We start from the raw sequence: 10,104 nt of genomic DNA on the forward strand, positions 1-10,104 counted from the left end.
TTAAAAAATGCATTATATGTATATGTACAGCAGGTTGTAGCAGTTCATTTTTAACTTTTTCATTGACTCATTGGGTCCAAATTGTATCATAGCAGTAGCAACGTTTGTTCAAACGCTGGTTATTCAAATGGAAGAACACTACCGGTTAATCTCAATTATCACACGACACCATCGTCACTTTGAAAAACGCCTGAGCCGAGGGAATAAAGTCCGAATCGCTTCGTAAATACTTCAAGCATCGCGCGTGACGAAACAACAAACGCCTGAGTACGTTGAAGGAAAATGCATCTGTAAGAAGAGGAACTGGGAAGTGCGAGAAGTAGTCACGGAAGGGAAGAAGGCGTTTAAACCGCTCCCGGCTCTGGCCAATTGGTGAAAACTTCCGCGCGATTTTATGTTGCGTCATAAACGCAGGATATAAATCACGGCCGGTGATGCGGTCGATTCTGCAGCGGCGCGTAAAGATTCATAGAAACGACAGAGGGTACACGGGAGCGTAGCAAATCCGGCTTATGTTAGAGTCGAAGATGAGACGCGTTGCAGATACGAAATACCGTCGTAATCGATTTTCAGAAGACTTCTTATGCGCGATCGGTGCTCCCGCTTAAATCGCCAAGTAACTGCGTTTTCATTTCATAAATTCTAATTCAAATATACTGTTTAACACATCGAAAGTAGTTGTTGCCTTACTATATTAAAGAGCTAGGATAGTCGCGTGACTTTTCTAACATTTGTCAGTGAACCAACGTGGAGAACATTATTTGAGATAGGCAATAAAAAAGAAGCGAAACTAAGAATTGTAGAACTTGTGAACAGTTGCATGCTAAGTACAATCCTATCAAAAAGTGTCCAAACCATGTATCAGAATATTAGAAATCATAGATTAAAAATGTCCAATAACTTAAATAAACACTTCAAACAATTTTATAAACTTTATTTCTCTGTAAATACTGTTTCTCCTAAAAATTTGCTTCAAATATTGGTTATAGCTCTTTGTCACATTTCTTAAGCTATTGGCACAGATTTTACGACTCACACAACTTTAACACTCTATAACTGCACTTTTCTTTACTGAGGTCAGAAGTTATCGTCATATGCATTTGCTTTCTTGTATAACAGAAGGAAATAATGTTATAGATATGCTTTTTGCCATTAAGTTGTTAAATGCAAATACCATTCGGGGTTACGGGTTATTCGGCTATTATAAAATGAGGTCACGATTCATATAAGGCTAGCAAATCTGAGTATAGAATAGTAGTAGAACATAATTAGTACAATGATAAGCGAAAACGATAAGATTTTTCAAGTATAGATACACGGATAAGTAAGTTGAACGTTACATGACGCTAGACAAGGCTAATGACTGTTCATAAATGGAGAGAAAAGTGTGTTATCGCGTTTCTTCGATAGTTATTGAGTTTGCAAGCGATTTCCAGCTGGTCCAGCATGATATTGGTACTACCATATAGCTAAAGGTTTCGTGGATGTAGCGTTTCTATCAGGATCGAAGAGGATTGTACTGGTTGCGATTGTAAATCACATGATATACCAGACAGCTCCTGTTTCTTACGTGCTTATTTGCTTCAACAGGTTTCATGGCTTTTTCAACGCGATGCATCAACGTTACTGAAAGCGTTGACGTATATCCCAAGTGCGGTTCTACGAACGTAGTCAGCGTTTCCATTTAAATCGAAGAAAGTTCTATTGGCTACGATCATAAATCAATGGATAGCAAATACGTAGATTCTTTCCCACAATAACTATATGTATATAACTACCGCCGGCATGCTTATTTAAAAATCACATTACTATTCCCGAGCCACTTCGAAACTAATTACCGACTAATAAATACTGACAATTTTTCCTTCAACAGATGCAACGAGAAAACTGATCTACTGACTGAGTTGGAGGCAATATTAAGTAGATATCCTCTAAAACAGAATGCCTTACGATTTGCGACCTACTTAATATTGTGAATCCGATATGAAAATCATCAAATAACTGATCAACTCAGCAGCATAACTCAATATCCTCTGTACAGGAAATTCCCTGATCACCAATTATATAATATATATTTTTAGTTATTATTTCTGAGATTAAAAAATTAATTTTAGGCATACGAGCCATCGATTATTATCGATGCACAGAACAGGTGTAATTTTTTTTGGTTCGGTTCGAAACCAACTTACTAGTCGTGATAGACAGGAACGAGCGCTGTCACTGCTCGTAATCTAGCAAATGGGCCACCTAAGTCAGTGAAACGAGCGACGTGGACACGTATGGCGCGTTGTTTTATAGCTACTGGGGATAAAAGAGTTGTAAAAAGAGCATCCGATCCCGTTCTCTCCGTGATACGCTGAGCCGCAACCAGTTATCGTGGCAAAACGAATCGTCGCTACGTTAAGAGGATAGAAAAAAAAAAGAATTTCGTCATGCCCGGCGTCGGAAGTCTCATTCGATTATGATCGGTATGAAGCGTGCGTCGCGCACAGTGAATCACGGCATGTTTAGTTTTTCGCAGAGCAGAGACGCTGGCCACGTATGCTGACCACGTATTTCCATGGAATCGCGAAAGCAAAAACGAATCTCATCATTAAAAGCGCGATCTCCGATCGTGAATGCCGACTATAAACAACTGTAGCTATTTCCACGGCTATTCCATAATATTTTCTGCGGATTCTTAACGAATGATTGCACGTACGCGTGGTATTCTTGTTACGGTTTCTTCCACATTTTTTTCGTAGTCCTCCATTAATTATTATTGATGAGCTTTTTTGCAATCGTAAATGAAATCATGTGTAATAGAATTATTTGGTATTATCACGATACTATAACTCGCCGGTAGCAGTAGTTGTGTTTCATTATTTCATAAACTGGGTCACGCATGAATTGTAAAACGCGTGTACGACAGAGCCGATGGAAACCTTCTGGTGTGAACGTGTTAAACAGTCTGAGCGAGTATATTGACGGGAAAAGCAGTTGCACTGAGTCCTCACAAAAACCTATTTAAGAGTGCGATAACGCACGGCGAAGCATGGGACGAAACTCGAACGATCCTGTAAACGAGATGATTGCATCCGGTGGGATCCACAGAAGCTGCAGTGCCCGATGTAACGTCGAAGAGGCGCAAACATTTCCAAAGAAATAGGAACACGTGTTGACCACGTGGTCTCTCGTATGTAAGGACAGCTTTATTTTATCGTGAGCCGTTAGAAAACTTGAAGTATCTTCCAGCCAATAACTACAAAACTCGTATTCACTTTCATGTACAGTGAAGTCCATAAATATGAGTATACATTTGAAAATTGAACAACTTTTTTAATATTGAATTTTACGAATTTATTTTTGTTTCAGGTGTCCTTGCATCTTCTTTCTGATAAAAATTGATCGAAACAGAACGAAAAACGCAATATTGGTTATAGCTCTTTGTCACATTTCTTAAGCTATTGGCACAGATTTTACGACTCACACAACTTTAACACTCTATAACTGCACTTTTCTTTACTGAGGTCAGAAGTTATCGTCATATGCATTTGCTTTCTTGTATAACAGAAGGAAATAATGTTATAGATATGCTTTTTGCCATTAAGTTGTTAAATGCAAATACCATTCGGGGTTACGGGTTATTCGGCTATTATAAAATGAGGTCACGATTCATATAAGGCTAGCAAATCTGAGTATAGAATAGTAGTAGAACATAATTAGTACAATGATAAGCGAAAACGATAAGATTTTTCAAGTATAGATACACGGATAAGTAAGTTGAACGTTACATGACGCTAGACAAGGCTAATGACTGTTCATAAATGGAGAGAAAAGTGTGTTATCGCGTTTCTTCGATAGTTATTGAGTTTGCAAGCGATTTCCAGCTGGTCCAGCATGATATTGGTACTACCATATAGCTAAAGGTTTCGTGGATGTAGCGTTTCTATCAGGATCGAAGAGGATTGTACTGGTTGCGATTGTAAATCACATGATATACCAGACAGCTCCTGTTTCTTACGTGCTTATTTGCTTCAACAGGTTTCATGGCTTTTTCAACGCGATGCATCAACGTTACTGAAAGCGTTGACGTATATCCCAAGTGCGGTTCTACGAACGTAGTCAGCGTTTCCATTTAAATCGAAGAAAGTTCTATTGGCTACGATCATAAATCAATGGATAGCAAATACGTAGATTCTTTCCCACAATAACTATATGTATATAACTACCGCCGGCATGCTTATTTAAAAATCACATTACTATTCCCGAGCCACTTCGAAACTAATTACCGACTAATAAATACTGACAATTTTTCCTTCAACAGATGCAACGAGAAAACTGATCTACTGACTGAGTTGGAGGCAATATTAAGTAGATATCCTCTAAAACAGAATGCCTTACGATTTGCGACCTACTTAATATTGTGAATCCGATATGAAAATCATCAAATAACTGATCAACTCAGCAGCATAACTCAATATCCTCTGTACAGGAAATTCCCTGATCACCAATTATATAATATATATTTTTAGTTATTATTTCTGAGATTAAAAAATTAATTTTAGGCATACGAGCCATCGATTATTATCGATGCACAGAACAGGTGTAATTTTTTTTGGTTCGGTTCGAAACCAACTTACTAGTCGTGATAGACAGGAACGAGCGCTGTCACTGCTCGTAATCTAGCAAATGGGCCACCTAAGTCAGTGAAACGAGCGACGTGGACACGTATGGCGCGTTGTTTTATAGCTACTGGGGATAAAAGAGTTGTAAAAAGAGCATCCGATCCCGTTCTCTCCGTGATACGCTGAGCCGCAACCAGTTATCGTGGCAAAACGAATCGTCGCTACGTTAAGAGGATAGAAAAAAAAAAGAATTTCGTCATGCCCGGCGTCGGAAGTCTCATTCGATTATGATCGGTATGAAGCGTGCGTCGCGCACAGTGAATCACGGCATGTTTAGTTTTTCGCAGAGCAGAGACGCTGGCCACGTATGCTGACCACGTATTTCCATGGAATCGCGAAAGCAAAAACGAATCTCATCATTAAAAGCGCGATCTCCGATCGTGAATGCCGACTATAAACAACTGTAGCTATTTCCACGGCTATTCCATAATATTTTCTGCGGATTCTTAACGAATGATTGCACGTACGCGTGGTATTCTTGTTACGGTTTCTTCCACATTTTTTTCGTAGTCCTCCATTAATTATTATTGATGAGCTTTTTTGCAATCGTAAATGAAATCATGTGTAATAGAATTATTTGGTATTATCACGATACTATAACTCGCCGGTAGCAGTAGTTGTGTTTCATTATTTCATAAACTGGGTCACGCATGAATTGTAAAACGCGTGTACGACAGAGCCGATGGAAACCTTCTGGTGTGAACGTGTTAAACAGTCTGAGCGAGTATATTGACGGGAAAAGCAGTTGCACTGAGTCCTCACAAAAACCTATTTAAGAGTGCGATAACGCACGGCGAAGCATGGGACGAAACTCGAACGATCCTGTAAACGAGATGATTGCATCCGGTGGGATCCACAGAAGCTGCAGTGCCCGATGTAACGTCGAAGAGGCGCAAACATTTCCAAAGAAATAGGAACACGTGTTGACCACGTGGTCTCTCGTATGTAAGGACAGCTTTATTTTATCGTGAGCCGTTAGAAAACTTGAAGTATCTTCCAGCCAATAACTACAAAACTCGTATTCACTTTCATGTACAGTGAAGTCCATAAATATGAGTATACATTTGAAAATTGAACAACTTTTTTAATATTGAATTTTACGAATTTATTTTTGTTTCAGGTGTCCTTGCATCTTCTTTCTGATAAAAATTGATCGAAACAGAACGAAAAACGCTTTTTAATGCGATCAAACACGTGATTCTCGTTTGCCCGACAAATATTTCAGCCCCCCAACCATCAGTAACTAACTGATACGATTTCTAGAATTGTAGAAAATCGGGGAAAATCGAAGTCGCAATCTTATCATGCTCGACAGACTGGCTTGATGATTTCCTTGATTCAAGTACAAACATGAATATCTGTGACTCGGCAGTCTAAAAACACATGCGCATTACATTTATTTGGTGATGATAAGCGGCTGGCCCTCCATTCACAAGTTGGTAGACTGTCGATCATACCGGAAATATCACGCAACCACGATTTATGGCCCTGGAAATACTTCACCGGTGCCTCGCACGTGTTTCTCATATTAATTTAATCAATAGCAGCAAAGGCTACTTCAATGATTCGATTTCCATATCATAATTATAACTGCTTTGTTATCATAAAATAGTTACGACAAAAAGGCGAATATTTCTTGTTAAACAGTAAAAGTGTAGAACATTTTTAAAATTAAGATGGAGAACTTCTACTTCTATTCTACTTCTATATCTACACACTATTTATACGATTTTATCAGTACAACCGTATCTACTTTATTGCCTCTCGTGATCATACAATAAAGATAAATCCTTCATCTCTTGTCTTATTTACCATAACAGCGCGCTATTTCTTTTGAAACTCGCTCAAGAGTTTTCGTTGTATGAAATTCGCCTAATTTTATCAACGTCCCTCATTTCGTCGTTTCGCCGCCTAGCTTTCATGCTTCTATTTCAATTTCGAGACGGAGCGACGCGACGCGTCGCGCGTCGTGCCCTAACCGAGAACACAATGGATCGCGAGTACCATGACGAAACCACAAACGCGGTCTATCGTTGATTAAAAGCAAGGCACGTTCGTGCGGAGCAGAATTTGCTCATCGCATGTGTTTCATGTGTGTCGCAGAAAATAGCTCGGTCTCCTGGCTAGAATCGAGGACCAAGCCACCGCGCCGCAGCACCACTGTCGCCGCGCGGTCGACTTTGCAGTTTCGCAATCATATTCGCGGTCGACACGACGGCGATTCGCTCTCCTATGCGATAATGCGAAGAATACAACCGTCGGAATAAGGACGGTCGTACGTTGCAACAAGACTGGAATTGTTGTCGAGACCGTTTTGTCGATCCTGTATCTGGCTTGTTTGAAATGTTTGATAGATCGCGATAAATACCGATAAACGACGGAGAGGGAGGTCAGTCGACTTCACTAAACGAGCGACCATTCAACAGTACAAAACTGTGTTCCATACCGAAATAATAATGAAATAATCGTTTCGTATATGTCGTTTCCATCGTTCCAAGATTTTGATTGCATAATAAATCTTACGTATTTCATAGGAAGATCGACATTTCAGACAATTAATAATACTAAAATCCGTCAAACTGACGGGTTTTTAATGGAAAAATTCATATATTAAAATAAGTCCGTAATTATAGTATTAATACTTGGTACATACAATTTCTTTGATATACTAAACGGGTATACTACCTCTCTTGATATATGGAAGCTGTTGAAATAAGAAGAAAAGTAACTCGACTATTAACCGTAAAAACGAAACTGTAAAATTAATTGGACGATCAAGGAAATTATAATCATTCGGGACACGAATGCAAATTTCTCGGAATATGTATGTACCTACACACATGGTAGGGGAACGGGAAATATCGACGCGCAATACGGAGGATCACGTTTAACGCGTGCAGATTTAATCGGTAAAGAATTCCAAGAGGATGATGATCCTCGATGATGTCACTGCGACATTGAGAGGAATCGTAATCAGGATTTCGCCTCCAAGAATCGCGCATACCCGCCGAACGAGTCGTCCTCGCCGTCGTTGGTAGATACCGATCGGCAGTTCGATAAATCGACCGATTACGAACCACCACTACCGTTTGTCGTTCCTGCACACTATGCAGCGCCCAACCGGCAACTCTCTACGACTTGTTTTCAACGAAATTAATGGTTATATCATCGCAAACAATACAATTTTCCTTTTACTCTTTATCAAGACGAATATTACATTTTCATCTTACTTTAATTAGAGCAAAATGTACATTGACTCTTCTGGCCCACGTGTAACCACATTTTTTTTATAATCTGTAATTCTTTATGTTGGAGTATTTTTATATTTCAATAAAATAAATTACTTTCTTCCGGTGTAACGAATGTTACGTAACTCAGAAACAGAAGGAAGCAGTGTGTAATTAAGCTGTTAAAGCCAGTAAGGATTACACGATGGAAAACAAATTAGAATTCGCTATTGTTCGAATAATAATGAGAGGTGTTATTCAATCGAGCTGGTTCTTCATAATGCAGCAATTACGCGACGAACTCCGCATTTCCCATTCCGCGTTATGATGCAAACCACTCCGACGTAAAATTAAATTTAAATCCAATTCGAAATTTAAAGGGAAAATTTTCAAAGAGCAAAAGAAAAATGTGCATATCAGGTTTGCTTGAGGATGATTCACAAAATGAATTGCAAGGAAATTCCGCTTGTTTACGTAATCAGTTATCGGAACTGGAGTACAGTCAGTACTAGGACAATCATAGATGTTCGATAATTCTCGTTGTCGATGATGGATAATCATCGAGGAAATACAGATACTTCAAACGATTTTGGACCAGCTTCAATTGCACGTGGCGCCACAGCTGGTCCAAAATCGTTTGAGGTATCTGTAAATAGTGTTAACAGCTATTTGACAACGCATTATTCATAGTTGTTAATAAATACCTTGCGTTACCCACAATTTATAACACCGATTTTATCGCGATAGTAACAACGCCAATGTCAGATGATAACGGAACCGGCGATATGATACAATCATCGTTCTCTTAGATAACGATCTAACGTACAGCCTTAAACGTCAAAGAGTAAAAAATTGAATGCTGAAAATGCAGTGTACTGCACTGAACGTCTTCTTCAAAATGATTCAAATAAATCGTTTCACAATCTACGTTAGGTCCGGGTTAGGTCAACACGATTATCGTTGTCAGTTTCGACGCCCGCCAGATCCGCGTTTGACAGCTCGGAGCATGAAACATACAGGCCTCTCAAACCGTGTGATAAAACCGTCCCACGGTAAACAAAATTTACATTTCCCCCTAATGAACATCAAAACAAATGATGCCTCTCAGTTACTTAAATTCTGGGTCCTATCTGCCATTTCTAACGACTCGAACAATTTTAAAACCATGCAATATTACACGAATCGTACATTAATTGCCGTTGACAATTAACCTCAGTTACAACTAGGAACATCAATGACTATAAGTAATAAGAGCTATCCATCATGTCAAACGGCATAAAGTTGAAATGTAACGAGAAATATTGAAAAAACATATTCTTTACCTGAAATTTCCGTGCAGCCAGCTCCGCCGTTGAAATGCACGGCGTTGTCAACAAGACGGCATGGATCCACGTGTTCGGTTGCAAGGTTAAATCCACTTGCACAAACGCGGTATGGGACACGTTACAATGTAGCCACTCGCCGTGTGTTCCACGACCACGAAAGAAAAAGATTACCACCAATAATCACGATCTTATGCACTTAAGAAAAAAGGAGGGAACTCTGTCGATTCATTGAATGAGCGATACGATTCACGCGAACATCAACCCACGATTGCACGTGGCGTTTGTTATAGCTTCGATACGTACTCGCGACACCGGTTCGTTTCGGTGTTTCGGTCCTAACACGCGGTCGACCCTTTCTCGCGAAATACGCGCGCGCTTCGCTGAAAACAGGGTTCGATTCAATGGTTATTGTTATCACAGCACCGAACGTTAATAACTTCGCACGACAATGCATGTATTCATTCCATAGACAATTCCCGTTGACTGTCCAAGTAAACGATCCTTGAAACACGTTCGTAAATAAGTGTGTTTTACTTGAAAATCGAATCTACACGTTGCACCGACACGGAGACGCGCGTACCACGAAAAACCTACTATGAGAGAACCGTCTGGCACGACCGCCGCGGCGACACTGAGAAACGACGACGACGTTCGGCACTGCTTGCTGCCAGTTGCTGCTCCACTCGGCACGCTACTACTACGCGGCAGGCGGCAAGCCGACCATACGAACACTCTATCCTTCTTTCTTTCTCCTCCGTGCTTTCTTTCACTCTCCTATACCGTTCCTCTTCTACGCGCGTTTACTGCGTCTTTTTTCTACTCCGTTCCTCTTCTTCCCTGGCTTTGCTCCTTCCGTCCGCGTTCCTCTTTTTCCCTGCGCTTTTC

General features: G+C 40.0%; 1 protein-coding gene across 1 annotated transcript in view; it reads right to left on the reverse strand.

Moving 5' to 3' along the window:
* LOC113464113 (uncharacterized) overlaps positions 1-9,897 on the reverse strand; it is a gene marked incomplete at its 3' end in the record, with an annotated part of 45,755 nt that extends 35,858 nt beyond the window's left edge. The window contains exon 1 of the mRNA XM_026812109.1: positions 9,217-9,897. The remainder of the gene's footprint in view (positions 1-9,216) is intronic.
* Between the last annotated feature and the right edge of the window lie 207 nt (positions 9,898-10,104).

This window comes from Ceratina calcarata, unplaced genomic scaffold (genome assembly GCF_001652005.2).
Source record: "Ceratina calcarata isolate Rehan_Ccalc_2016 unplaced genomic scaffold, ASM165200v1 scaffold256, whole genome shotgun sequence".
Lineage (NCBI taxonomy): Eukaryota > Metazoa > Arthropoda > Insecta > Hymenoptera > Apidae > Ceratina > Ceratina calcarata.